Source organism: Eulemur rufifrons, chromosome 16 (assembly GCF_041146395.1).
Source record: "Eulemur rufifrons isolate Redbay chromosome 16, OSU_ERuf_1, whole genome shotgun sequence".
Taxonomy (NCBI): Eukaryota; Metazoa; Chordata; class Mammalia; order Primates; family Lemuridae; genus Eulemur; species Eulemur rufifrons.
The window spans coordinates 64591236-64603455 of NC_090998.1; positions in this window are offsets into that span (position 1 = coordinate 64591236).

Here is a 12220-nt window from a genome sequence, read left to right on the forward strand (position 1 = left end):
CAAAAACTGCCAATATCCATATGTTCCGGAGCTCTTCTGTATAACAAAATGCCGTTTTCGTGTACAGCTGCAAGAAGATCTCCTGAGACAGGGTGTGTGCAAAGAAGTTGCATATGGCTTTGCATATATGAGCAAGGTTAAAGCAAAATAATCCAAATTCTTTATGTTTACAGCAGAGTAGACCACAAACTAGCTTTATGATTTAGGGATGGGATTTGTACTAAATCTGTGTAGAAACGGTCATTGTTCCGTAGTCAATGAGGTCATCATGACTGTGGGCATCATGACAGAGAGTAATAGGAATAAAATAGAAGAGGTATCTACTTTCATTTATTATGAACCATATTTCCTCCTAGAATATTATGAGTTTCCATTTTCTTTACCTAAAGGAAGCAGTCACAGAGTTTAAGACTAATAATTTTACACAATTAAGGAAAGGAATGAGAAACCATAAATGATAAACATAGAAATCAACAAAGCATAAAATTAGAGATTTATAATCTCCAAAGCCTTAAACTTACATATAAGTGTAAACTTACATACTGAGTACCAGATCTTTTCCTGAGGCTTGAAAAAAGTTTAGGAAGACATGAAATAATGCTTTGATATTGACAAGTAAATTTATGAAACTCACTATTGTAATTAGTAGAGGTAGAGATAATATATTAAGACTATTTTATCCAGAATGCTTGTGAGTCAGGAAGCTAGGTGCAAGGGACTGAATATTTATGTCCCCTCCCCGCAAATTCATCTGTTGAAATCCTAACCCCTGAGGTGATGCTGTTTGTGTTGGGGCAGGGGAGGACTTTGGAAGATGATTAAGTCATGAGGTCAGGAGAGGTCATGAATGAGGTTAGTGCCCTTATAAAACAGGCCAGGGAGAGATGCCTTACCCATTTTGCCACATGAGGACATTAGCGAGAAGACAGCTGCTTAAGAACCAAGAGGTTGGCCCTCGTCACATATAGAATCTGCCAGGGCCTTCATTATGGACTTCCTAGCCTCCAGCACTATAAGAAATAAATTTCTGTTATTTATAAGTCACCCAGTTCATAGCATTTTGTTATGGCATCAAGATGGAAAAGAAAAAATAGGTATATTGTGGATTTGATCATTGGAGTGTTGGTAGATATTAACAGAAAACCATGCCTTTTACTAAACTACCTTTTGGGCAGTTAGACACATGGGTATGACTTTTTTTAAATTATGAAATCTGCTAAGAAGGGGTAAAAAGGATGTATATTAAAATATGGAATTTTGCAATAGCTACCACATGAAAAAAAAAGTTGTGGTATTTCCACACAATTATTATCTGTATATCACATGAGATTAGAGTAAGAAGATAATAGCCTTCCTTCAATTTGGAGAAATTATTGCTACAATTTTAAAACTTGTGATTACTGTTATAGAAGAGTCTAGTAGTGTTCCCATTTGCCGTTACAGATTGGCACCACAGCCACAGTGTAGCTTAGAAGGTTTATCCAAAGTGGTATGCCGTGCTGAATAGTACCCTCCTAAAATATGTATCTTCCTCAGAATTTCAAAATATGACCTTATTTGGGAATAGGGTTGTTGTAGATGTAATTAGGTGAGGTTTTACTACTGTGTGTGGGGGTAGTTTATCCAATATGATGAGTGTACTTACAAGAAGAGAGGACGAGACACAGAGGAAGACAAACACAGAGGGAGGAGGACCATGTGAAGATGGAAGCAGAGGTCAGAGTGATGCCTCTGCCAGTCAAGGAATGCTAAAGAGGCAAAGAAGGATCCTTCCCTGGAGTCAAAGTGAGCATGGTCTTGCCAACACCTTAACTTTTGGACTTCTACCCTCCCAAACTGTGAGAACAAATTCCATCCTATTAAGCCACCTAGTTTATGGTGCTGTGTTATGGGAGGCCTAGGACACTAATACACACAGGTAGTGGTAGAGTCTAACTTCTTTCTGCATAATATTGTAGCGATATTAGAGTTGTTGCCTGGAGTGTTCAGGTGTGTTTTCTTCCTAATACGGATCTTGATTGTTTAGTCTCTGAAAACTAAAAATAAAATGATTTTCTTTGCGAGATAATTTGTGGGGGGCGGGGGTGGTGGTGAGAGAGAAAGAGGGAGAGGGAGAGAGAAAGGGGAATAGTTTTATAGTTTTGGATTGCCAAAACACATCCTTCCCTAACCCTTTTTGTTGCTCTAGACTAAATGATGGATTTTTGGAAATCTGCTACTTATTATGACCCACATATGACCTGGTGAGAAAGAGGACAAACACCAAATCGAAGAGTATACAGGGGGTGTAGATATTTGCACTGAGCAGGTTTGAAGATAGAGCCAGAATAGAATTGACTTGATGGAGGAGAGTTGAGCAAGGTTAAGGAGAGCAGGTGTATTCAGAAGGCAATTCCCTTCTGAATGGTTTAATATTTTCAGTGACTTTCCTTGGACCAAAGCAACTATAGTATCACATATATCATTTTTTAACTTTCATGTCTGTGTGGTAGTTTCGTGGCAGTAGAAGAAAAGGTGTCCTGTTCTACACTAGCCTTTCAGAAGCATGAGCACCATTGTTAATGGATGTCTTAGTTTAGGCTTCCATATTGTGACCAGCAAACAAACAGACTGAAGAGTAGATGTGAAGCATGTTTTCACATATATTAGCAACTGATAATACTTTAAAAAGGAAAGGGAAAGGTGATACTTGAGTTAAAAATGAGTCACTTAAAATTATTTTTAAAATATTTATTGAATACCTACTATGCCACAGACATTGATCTAGGGCCAGGAAATGCAGTGTGAACAACTTAGATAAAATCCCCCTCCTCCTTTTTTTATAGTAACTTAAATCATAGTGCTGTTGAAATAGCTCATTCGAATTTGCCAAAATGGATATTTTCAGAATGTCTTCTTAAGAGTGATTTTTAGGGAGAATACAGAAATAGATCAAAATAACTGCTTCCTATGTCAACTAGAACTTTTTCAATCAGCACAAGGCCAACCATTGTGTTAGATGCTGGGGACAGAAAATAAATTCCATTAAAAATCAATCTATTGATATAAGGACAAATATGTGTGTGTATACATATAAATGCACTTCAATAGTTTATGTGCCATGATAAAAACATACCGGGTTCAATGGGGCACAAAGGCAGGAATGGGTGCTTCTACAAAATGGGCTGGAATTTCATGAAGTGTTTCATAGAGGGGATGACGCTTGAAGATACGAACAAAGAGGAAAGAAGCAGAGAAAATAGGTTGAATTATTTAAGTGAAACAGCGTAGCACATTCATATTTTCTTACTTTGACATCTATATTACTGCCCTCCCACCTTTGTTCTGACAACCAATTCTCCATACTACAGCCAGAGCAAATTTTTCCAAATGAAAATCTGATTATATGGATGGCTTTCCCTTAGGCTTAGGATAAAACCTCAATTGTTTACAAAGCTTACATAACCCTATGAAGTTATGTGAGGTATACAGTTTAAGATATTTGTTTCTATGTTGTAGTTCTCTTTGATTACTCTGAACCCTTGAGTAAAGTCTGGTAAAACCATACAATCTTTGATTGAAGAAATGCTAATTCATGAAATATAAATATGCAGTTACATAAAGTGAAAATTGTAAGTAAATTTTTCTCTGAAATACCTAAATAATGGGACAGTAAAGTTTACATTTTTGAGCTTTAATTATCCAGGTAATTATAGCAATTCTCTCTTTCTTTCTGGAAAGCTTTACACACAGCACTGATTTTTTTTTTTTTTCCTGTCAATTCTTCTACTTGGTTGGTTTCCATTCCCTAGGTTAGACTGGCTACTATCTATTCCACTATTGTTATCATTGGAAACAGGACATAATTTTTTTTTTGACCTAATATTATTCATCATATGGTCATGGGTTTTGTTTTAAGATTTTAAAGCAGTTGATGCGATTATTACTTATATCTTGATGGGTTTTGTTAGACAAACACAAGGTTTATTTTCTTAAGGCGATTTTTCTGGAATGTTTTATGTTTTTCTTTTGCAAAATCAATAACCTTTCTGTATATTTTTGCATACATTTTGATATTTTTCTTGCTGTTTAGGTTTAGTCCATGCTTGGAAACTTTTGACCTCTGACGCTCTTACCACTGTGGAAAGAATTGTTCAAACCTCTCATCTACAAGGGTAGACAATTCAAGAAAAAGAAAACATATACAAGCTGTAAGAAAAATAAATTCACAATCAATGTTTTTACCACAGTTACTAAAAAGTCTGAGAGACAATATTTATTTGAACTCTATAGAAGAAAAATATTTCACATAAAAATATGTCTTTATGTGGGAATCTGTGTGTGGGTTGACATGATTAAAATAAATTCAGAATTGGAAAGGATCTCATTTTACATTTTAAAATCAGTGTTTATATATACAGTTTAGCAAATATTAGTAATAACACATTCTAAATGTACCTATAAATATGTGCTTGTTTTTGTTTTCTAGCGAGTAAATTTATACTTTACGTATGCAGGTAGAATTTGGGATGAAATTAATAAGGACTTCACCCCTGCATGTCAGAATATCTAATTAAATACATATTTATAAGCCAAGGATTAAAATGATATTAAACAATTTTTATGTAAACTATTCTTACATTTCCTTTTGGTGTGATACACATTTATTTTATTCTCCCAGGTTTTTTTTTTTTCTTAAGTGTGTGAAGGACCTTTTTTGTAGGAAGCACCAGGACTTCATGTTTTAGGTTTTAAATTACTAAACATAATCAGTGTTGAATTTCATTTTATGTTGGGAGCTTACATAGCTAGGCAGGGCTTAATAATTCTATAAGGAAAACATAATTTGTCCTTGGTGTCTTTTTTCATTTTTTAATCACTACACTATAACTTTTTAAAAAATTAGCTTTCTTATATTGATGTTTTCAAACATACATGCAATGAATACTGCTTATCTTAATAAACAGAACAGTCAAAAAATTTTGTATGAAATGTAGAATTCAAGTCTATTTCATCTGTATTAGCATTGTATGCTGTGTAGCAAATTACCACAAGCTTGGTGGCTTAAAACAACCCACATTTATTATCTCAGTTTCTGTAGGTCAGAAATCTAGGCATGGCTTGGCTGAAGGCTCTATTGAGAAAAGATCTGTTTCCAAGTTCCCTCAGGTTCTCGGTAAAATTTATTTCCTTGTGACTATTGGATTTATGTCAGCTTGCTTTTTCAAAACCCTGATGAGGGGAGAGGTGACAGAAAGGGAGTGCCTGAGCCCCTAGAGTGAGTAGATTACATTTTATAAGAATGTTCTATAAGATTCTTACATAATGTAATCACGGGAGTGACATTCCATCACCTTTTTCTGTATAATGTAACATAATTTCAAAGTGACATCCCATCACATTTGCTATGTTCTGTTGGTTAGAAGGAAGTCATAGGTTCCACCCACACTAAAGGGAAGGCAATTTGACAAGGGAATGACCACCAGGAGGTGGAATCATGGGGCTAACTTGAAGCCTGTTCACCACACTACATCAGTTATGTAGACTATATTAAGAAAAATAAAAATACTTTGCCTTCATGCATTGACAGACATATCTCTCCTCATTTCCTATTTCAATTTGCATCATAAAGAGTCAGAATTGGATGACATACACCATTGACTCATAAGTAAAGAAAGAAATAGTAACTGATTTCAGATCTTACTCCTTCTACAAAAGATTGATAACACTTCAAAAAAAAAAAAAGGCTATAAAAAAGTACTTCCATATTTTTCTTCCTCTGTGTTAATACTGTACAGGCTCATGGTAAAATATTTAAACAGAACAGATGAATATAAAGTAGAAATAAAAATATGCCATTAAATGAGAAATCATGAAAGTAACCACTACCTATTATTTAAGCAATTTTCTATATGTATACAAGTCTATGTATATGTATAGACATTTATATATGTATAAGTAGATTTTTTTATTTTTTAAATGGCACTATAATAAAATTTTGTTTCTGGAACGTTCGTATATCCCAGATGTCTGTCTATAGAACTGTCTATAGCTCTAGCTCATTTTCTCTAATGGCTATTTAGTATTCAACTAATTGTGTCATAATTAAAATTCTCTACGGAGATGACTTTTTGTATGCTAAGATACCATCTTTTTATTAGTTGGGTTTCTTTTCATTTTAAAATGTCATAAAATCCAATTAAAACCAGCTTAAACAGAAAAGCAAATTTATTTGCTATCACAGCTCAAAAAAAACCAGGAGTCCAAATAACTTTTGAGTGTGATTGGCTCAATGACTCAATTAATGTAATCTGTAACTGGTTCCTGTTCAGCTTTTGGTGTGGCTCCTCTCTGGGCTGATCCTCTCGTTAGAGTGACTCTTCCTTCAAGATGGCAGAATGACTGCCAGCAGCTCCAGCCTTACAGTCCAGTCCCAGGGAATCAGCAGAAAAAAAGGGCCACTCTCTTCTGTTTCCTCAAGCAAAAGTGATATGAATAATTCTGCTTGGGTCTGACTGGTCCATAAGCCTTTCTCTTAACCAACTGCTGGAGTTATAATGGGAGATATTCTGATTTTCAAGCTTGTGTCATGTCTTAGTCTGTTAAGTAATCTATAATGTTTTAAACTGTGTGGTTTATAAACAAATTTATTTCTCACCATTCCAGAGGGTGGAAGTCCAGATCAAGGTGCCTGTAGATTTGGTGTCTGGTAAGGGCCACGTTTCGGTTCATAGACGTGGTGCCTTCTAGCTGTATCCTCACATGTCATCAGTGATAAGGGATCTCTCCGGGATCCCTTTTATAGGGCACAAATGCCCTTCGTAGGGGTTCTACCTTTATAAACTAATCACCTCCCAAAGTCTCTACCTCCTGAGACTATCACCTTGGGGGGTGGGTAGAATTTTAATATATGAATTTTGGAGGGATGCAGACATTCACATGCCACTGTTGGAGCATGTGGTATAAGCCCCACTAAAAGAATATGAAACTAGGAGTTATGGGTGGATGGATTCTGGATAGGCCAAACAAAAAAACCCAAACTATGTCCTCATGGATGTATTTTTGTAAACTTGTGTACTTTATTTAATGCTTAAGTTATTAGAAGTATAAATGCTAGGTTAAAGTATATATGTATACATGATTTTTCTCTGTAAGTCTTACCCTGCATGGGTAAAGTTATTTTTGAGTTAAATAAAATTAATTGATGAATATGTAAAGCTATTTTTATCACTTTGGTTATGCTGTTTGTCTCATCACAATTCAAGAAACCATATAAGCAGGGAGTTCACATTAAAGGAAACAAAACTCACATAAAAAAATAGGAAAAAAAGAAAACTTGTTCACCTACAGTCATTATTACAGAAATCCCTAAGGAAATAACAATGGCATTATATTTTTTCACCTGTTGGATTGGAAGCAGTAATTGAGACCTAGAATGGACATAAGTGTGAGATGAATCTCACCCCTGCATGGGTGTAAAATTATGACTTGATAACCAGATGAGGCAAAGAGGGACTATAAAGAAAGAAGCCAGTTATTGCTAGAGCCACTCTTTTTTTTTTTTTTTTAAAACATGATATCCAGCTCCTACTATTATAATGCTTTATGAGATAAAAACTAAAGATTAAAATAGATTGATATGGAGTCATATTCTGAGAAGACTTGATGAGTCACTAAGCGACTATGTAGGATTTTCAGGGCATGGCAAGGGGTGACTGTAGCTATGTTTTCGGGCAGCTGTGGAAGGAAGAAGTGTCATCCAATAGACCTAAAGCTAGTCCTTTTGAAGAGTGGGACCCTGAGACCTCTCTTGGAATAGGAGATGGTCAAAGACGAACTTCAAAGTTAATAGAAAAACAAAGAGTAAAAAGCCCTGTGATCTAAAGCCTAAAACATTGTTTTGCAGAGCTCAGTTATGCAGAGGTCAAGAGAAAATGTTGCAATTTCAACAGCAACATAAAACTTTTGCCTGAGTGTTGCATGCAAACTATTAATATTAGTGTCTGAAAGATTAGATGTGGTCTGAAAGCTGACAATCAAAGTCCCTGATGCTACGGAAAAATGACAGAAATCCCATATGAAAAGGTAAAAATTCTTGAAGACAAAAATAGAGCACAAAGAAAAATGCTGTGCAAATGGATTGCCTACTCATGGCTAAAATGTTTTATGTTTATTAAGAGTGAATTTAGGATTAAAATAAGTATATTTATGTAATTCTTTACATATACATAAATATTGGTAAATGGTTAAAACTTATGATTAAGGAAATGAATCTTATTTTTTTTCATAGCCAAAGGAAAAAATAAAACAGATTTCTCTAGGTAGGCTCTCCTAAATCCATTCCAGGACAATTTCTAAATTCAGTAATTTATTGCACATCTACTGTGTGCTAGCCATTGTGTTTGTCACTGAGTTTACAATAACATATTTAAAAACACATATACCCTGATTAATAGATTTCTTAATCATCTAGGAGAGAGACTGTAAATAAAGACAAAATCAAGCAAACCAATACATGACCAGTAATACATTGTGAAGTGTTAGGAAGAAAACTATTAACATTTATTGAACATTGATAAAATAGTGCCAGAATCAGTTCTATGTGTTTACTCATTGTAATTTAATCTTAACAATTTATGCGGTGGGTACAATAGTTATTTGCACGTTAGAAATGAGGATACAGGTGCACAGATAGGTCAAATGAGTTGTCTGGTGTCATGTCACGCAATTGGAGGCGGGAAAGCTGGGATGTGTGCACGGGTACAGTCTTTGCTCTTGACTCTTAAGTTTTATTGAACGGAGAACCATGGTAGAGAACAAATGGCATTGACAGGATGGTTAGGGAAGGTTTCACTGAAGAGGTGACATTTAAATTGAGACTTGATGGATGTGATAGAAGCAGCCATGTTCAGAACCTGAAGTCCAGCATTTTAGATAGAAGTAAAAACATGTCCTGTGCTCATAAATTGGGAGGAAAACTGGCAAATTCTAGGAGATAAAATGATTTTAATAGTAATTAAGAGGATATATTAATAGATGATTGAGGTGCAACCAAGAGTCACATTTTTCAAGGACTTGTGGGCCCACATTGGGAAATTTGATTTTGAGTGCAATGAGGAGATGTTAAAGGATTTTTAAAAGGGCCCTGACCTGATCTGATTCATGCTTAATTGGCTACTGTGTAATAATAGATTGGAAAAAGACCAGAGGAAAATACAGGAGGACGATAGCAAGGAGGCTGGAAAGGGTTTTAACAAAGATGATGGGAGATGAGATAAAGACAAGTAAACATATTCAAGATACATTTTTTGAGCCAGAAATCATGGGATACACTTACAGATTGAATGTGGGTGGTGAGCAAAAGGAGGGAGTCCAGGACTGATTCCAGTGTTCTAGATTATTACCTATGTGGTGTCACTTTAAGCAATTTGGGCATACGATGGTACCCTGTAAGTTTAGAAAAGACTAGGATAGAACAGTTTTCAGAGTTCAATTTGGGATTAAGATGCCTGTGAGACATTCAGTTAAATATATAAGAAACTCGATGTGAAGCCCTGGAATCTAAGGAGAAGTATGAACAGGAGATAGAGTTTTGGGGTTGTCAGCATACAGTTAATTAAAGCTAATTAAAGTCTAATGTCCAGGTAAAGGATTCAATATTAAACAGAAGGAAACTCAACAATGGGAAATGGTAGAAGAGGAATAACCAGTAATGGGGAAACAGAAAAACACTGAAAAAATGTATTATACGATACAAGAGAGTGTAAGAAGTAGAGATCGGTCATTAGTGTCAAAGGGCTTTGGGACATTACATAAACTGAGAACACAATACTATAGATGTATTCTTGATACCCAAACAGCAGCTATTTTATATTGACTCTTTCATGCCATAAATAGCAAGCCAGTAGGCATGCCCTTCAGTTTCTATGCTTTGATTTGTTTAATAACCAGTTAATTATTATCTGATATTTCATTTCTTTCTCCTGGTTTTCACTGTAATGTTTATCTTATTTCTCAAAAGCATCAACAAACAAAAACTATGAAACATTGTGATTAATGTAAGCTAATGCTATCAAAATATCTGTCATTGAATAATTATTCTAAGAAGAAAGAGCAAATATTTAGAACCCTTATGAGAAGTTGCTGAGGAATTGGCTTAGAGATGTAGGATTCACATTCAAGAATGATGCTGATGGAATCAAACAGAAAGGGTCCAGTACTTTCTGAGCTAATTGTTTAGAACTGATTTTTGCTCCAGCTGCTATAAATTAGAAGATGGATGATGTGAGAATTTGTAATTTAAAACTTCATGAACCATGAAACTTTCTGGAGACTTTGGTCAGCCAGTTGATTTACTAGAAATGATGAGACCACCATAATCCATAAACTGTCTATTTTCCCACCACATGGCAATGAAATAGAGGAGAAAAACATGCAAATTGCTCATTTATGGTTTTTTTATTTTGCTTTCCTAAATTGCCTCTAAGCTCACTGAGTCGGATTTCTATAACATCTTTAATTATGATGAAATCTTGGCTTAAAAAAAGAAAAGTTGTTTAGTTAGAACTTCATAATTGGCAATGAAACATTTAACCAAAGTGCCAGCTTTCAAATTTGTTAGATGTTGTTTTTCATTTGAACTATGAGAATAGCATCATGAAGATCTGCAGAATTTGATATTGGGACATTAAAATCTTTGTATGAAGATTTGTAAAATAATTCCAAACAAAACCAACCATTAGGTATAACTTTTAAAATTGTAAAGCACGAACAAAAATTCTGAATGTATTTGGATGCTACAGTAAATCATAAATATCAGAACAGCAATGGATTTTACAAGTTTTACTCTCTTTAAATGGAAGAGACAATGTGATTTGTGAAGCAAAATCAGCGATTTCTGAAGCGAGAGTTGGCCATTAAACTAAGAACTTGCAAGTCTGTAAACTATGGGAATTCTTTCAGATAACTGCAAATTGACCATCATATGCAGCCTTAAAGTAACATTTTAAATTCTGAAAATTTTTTTATAGTAGTCGCAAAAACATTAAAGAGAAATTAGAATTCCAGACAGTATTCTCACAGCTAATATTTGATATAACTGATTTTCTTCATTTTTAATAAATATCTTACGTTTAAAAATGGGGACTTAGGTTCTGAGAAGAAATGATTCTGATGTGAAGACAATGTTTCAACAGGGTCTGTACAAGTAAAATTGAAGGATTGCTTCAAATTTCTTATTTAAAGTCCAAAGATCTACCAAAACTAAGGCATCAAATGGTGTAAGTGAAAAATTACACTTCGACCTTTTCTTTCATTGAGATTAAAGGTGATATAAATTCTTTATAATTCTGCTTCCTATTTAAGCAGAGTGCTTTTCCTCAATCTGGGATGATTCACACCATGCTGTTTTCTGAAGCTTTAATCCTGCTTCTGAGGGGAGTCACATTAATGTCCTAATGACTAGGCCTTTGCCATGGAAGATTAAGGCACAATTCAAGGTTCAAAGTAACCTGTGGCATCTTTCTATTGCCCTTTCCCTTCCTGTCTCCATTCCTCCTTCTCTCCTGATTCATTCCCTTCCTTCCTTTTGTTTTAAACAGTTAACAGGTCCCATTACTAATATCAGAGCCTGTTAATGAAGAAAGTGATAATAAATGCAGACTAGGTTTTTTAAAAAAATGAAGTATTAATACAGACATTATTAATACAGCCTTTGGGGACTGGCAGAATTGGCCTTTTTTTTTTAAAGTTATGAATTACTTTTCTTTAAAAGCAGTGTCTTTTATTCCTTGTATTTTTTTAAAACACATTTCTTTTGCGAGTGCTCTCATAGGTTGCTGGCGTGGGAGGCCTATCACAGAAAGTGGTATCTTAGGTCTCGTATTGACTAAACTGTAGCTCTCCGGGCAGATCATCTTATCTTCACTGTGAAAGGTTTGTGGTTTGAAGCCCGAGAGCTGTGTAGGATGTAACTTGATTGTAAAGGAAATCCCAGTTACAGTCAAGAATAACAGTATTTTCTCAAGCTTACACCTAATAGGTGTTTGTATTCTTAGTTTCTTAGAAAATTCAGGTTTTATTTTTTTGAAAATTGTGCATGTTCAACACTAATTCTAAGAATTAGTGGTTATTTTCTTCCCCCTTTTCTTTGTCATACAGAGGTTTACAGTGATTGTCAGAGTTGATAGGTAAGTGATAAATCTTTAAGGATATGTTTAATTGCTTCATTTCATACTGAATT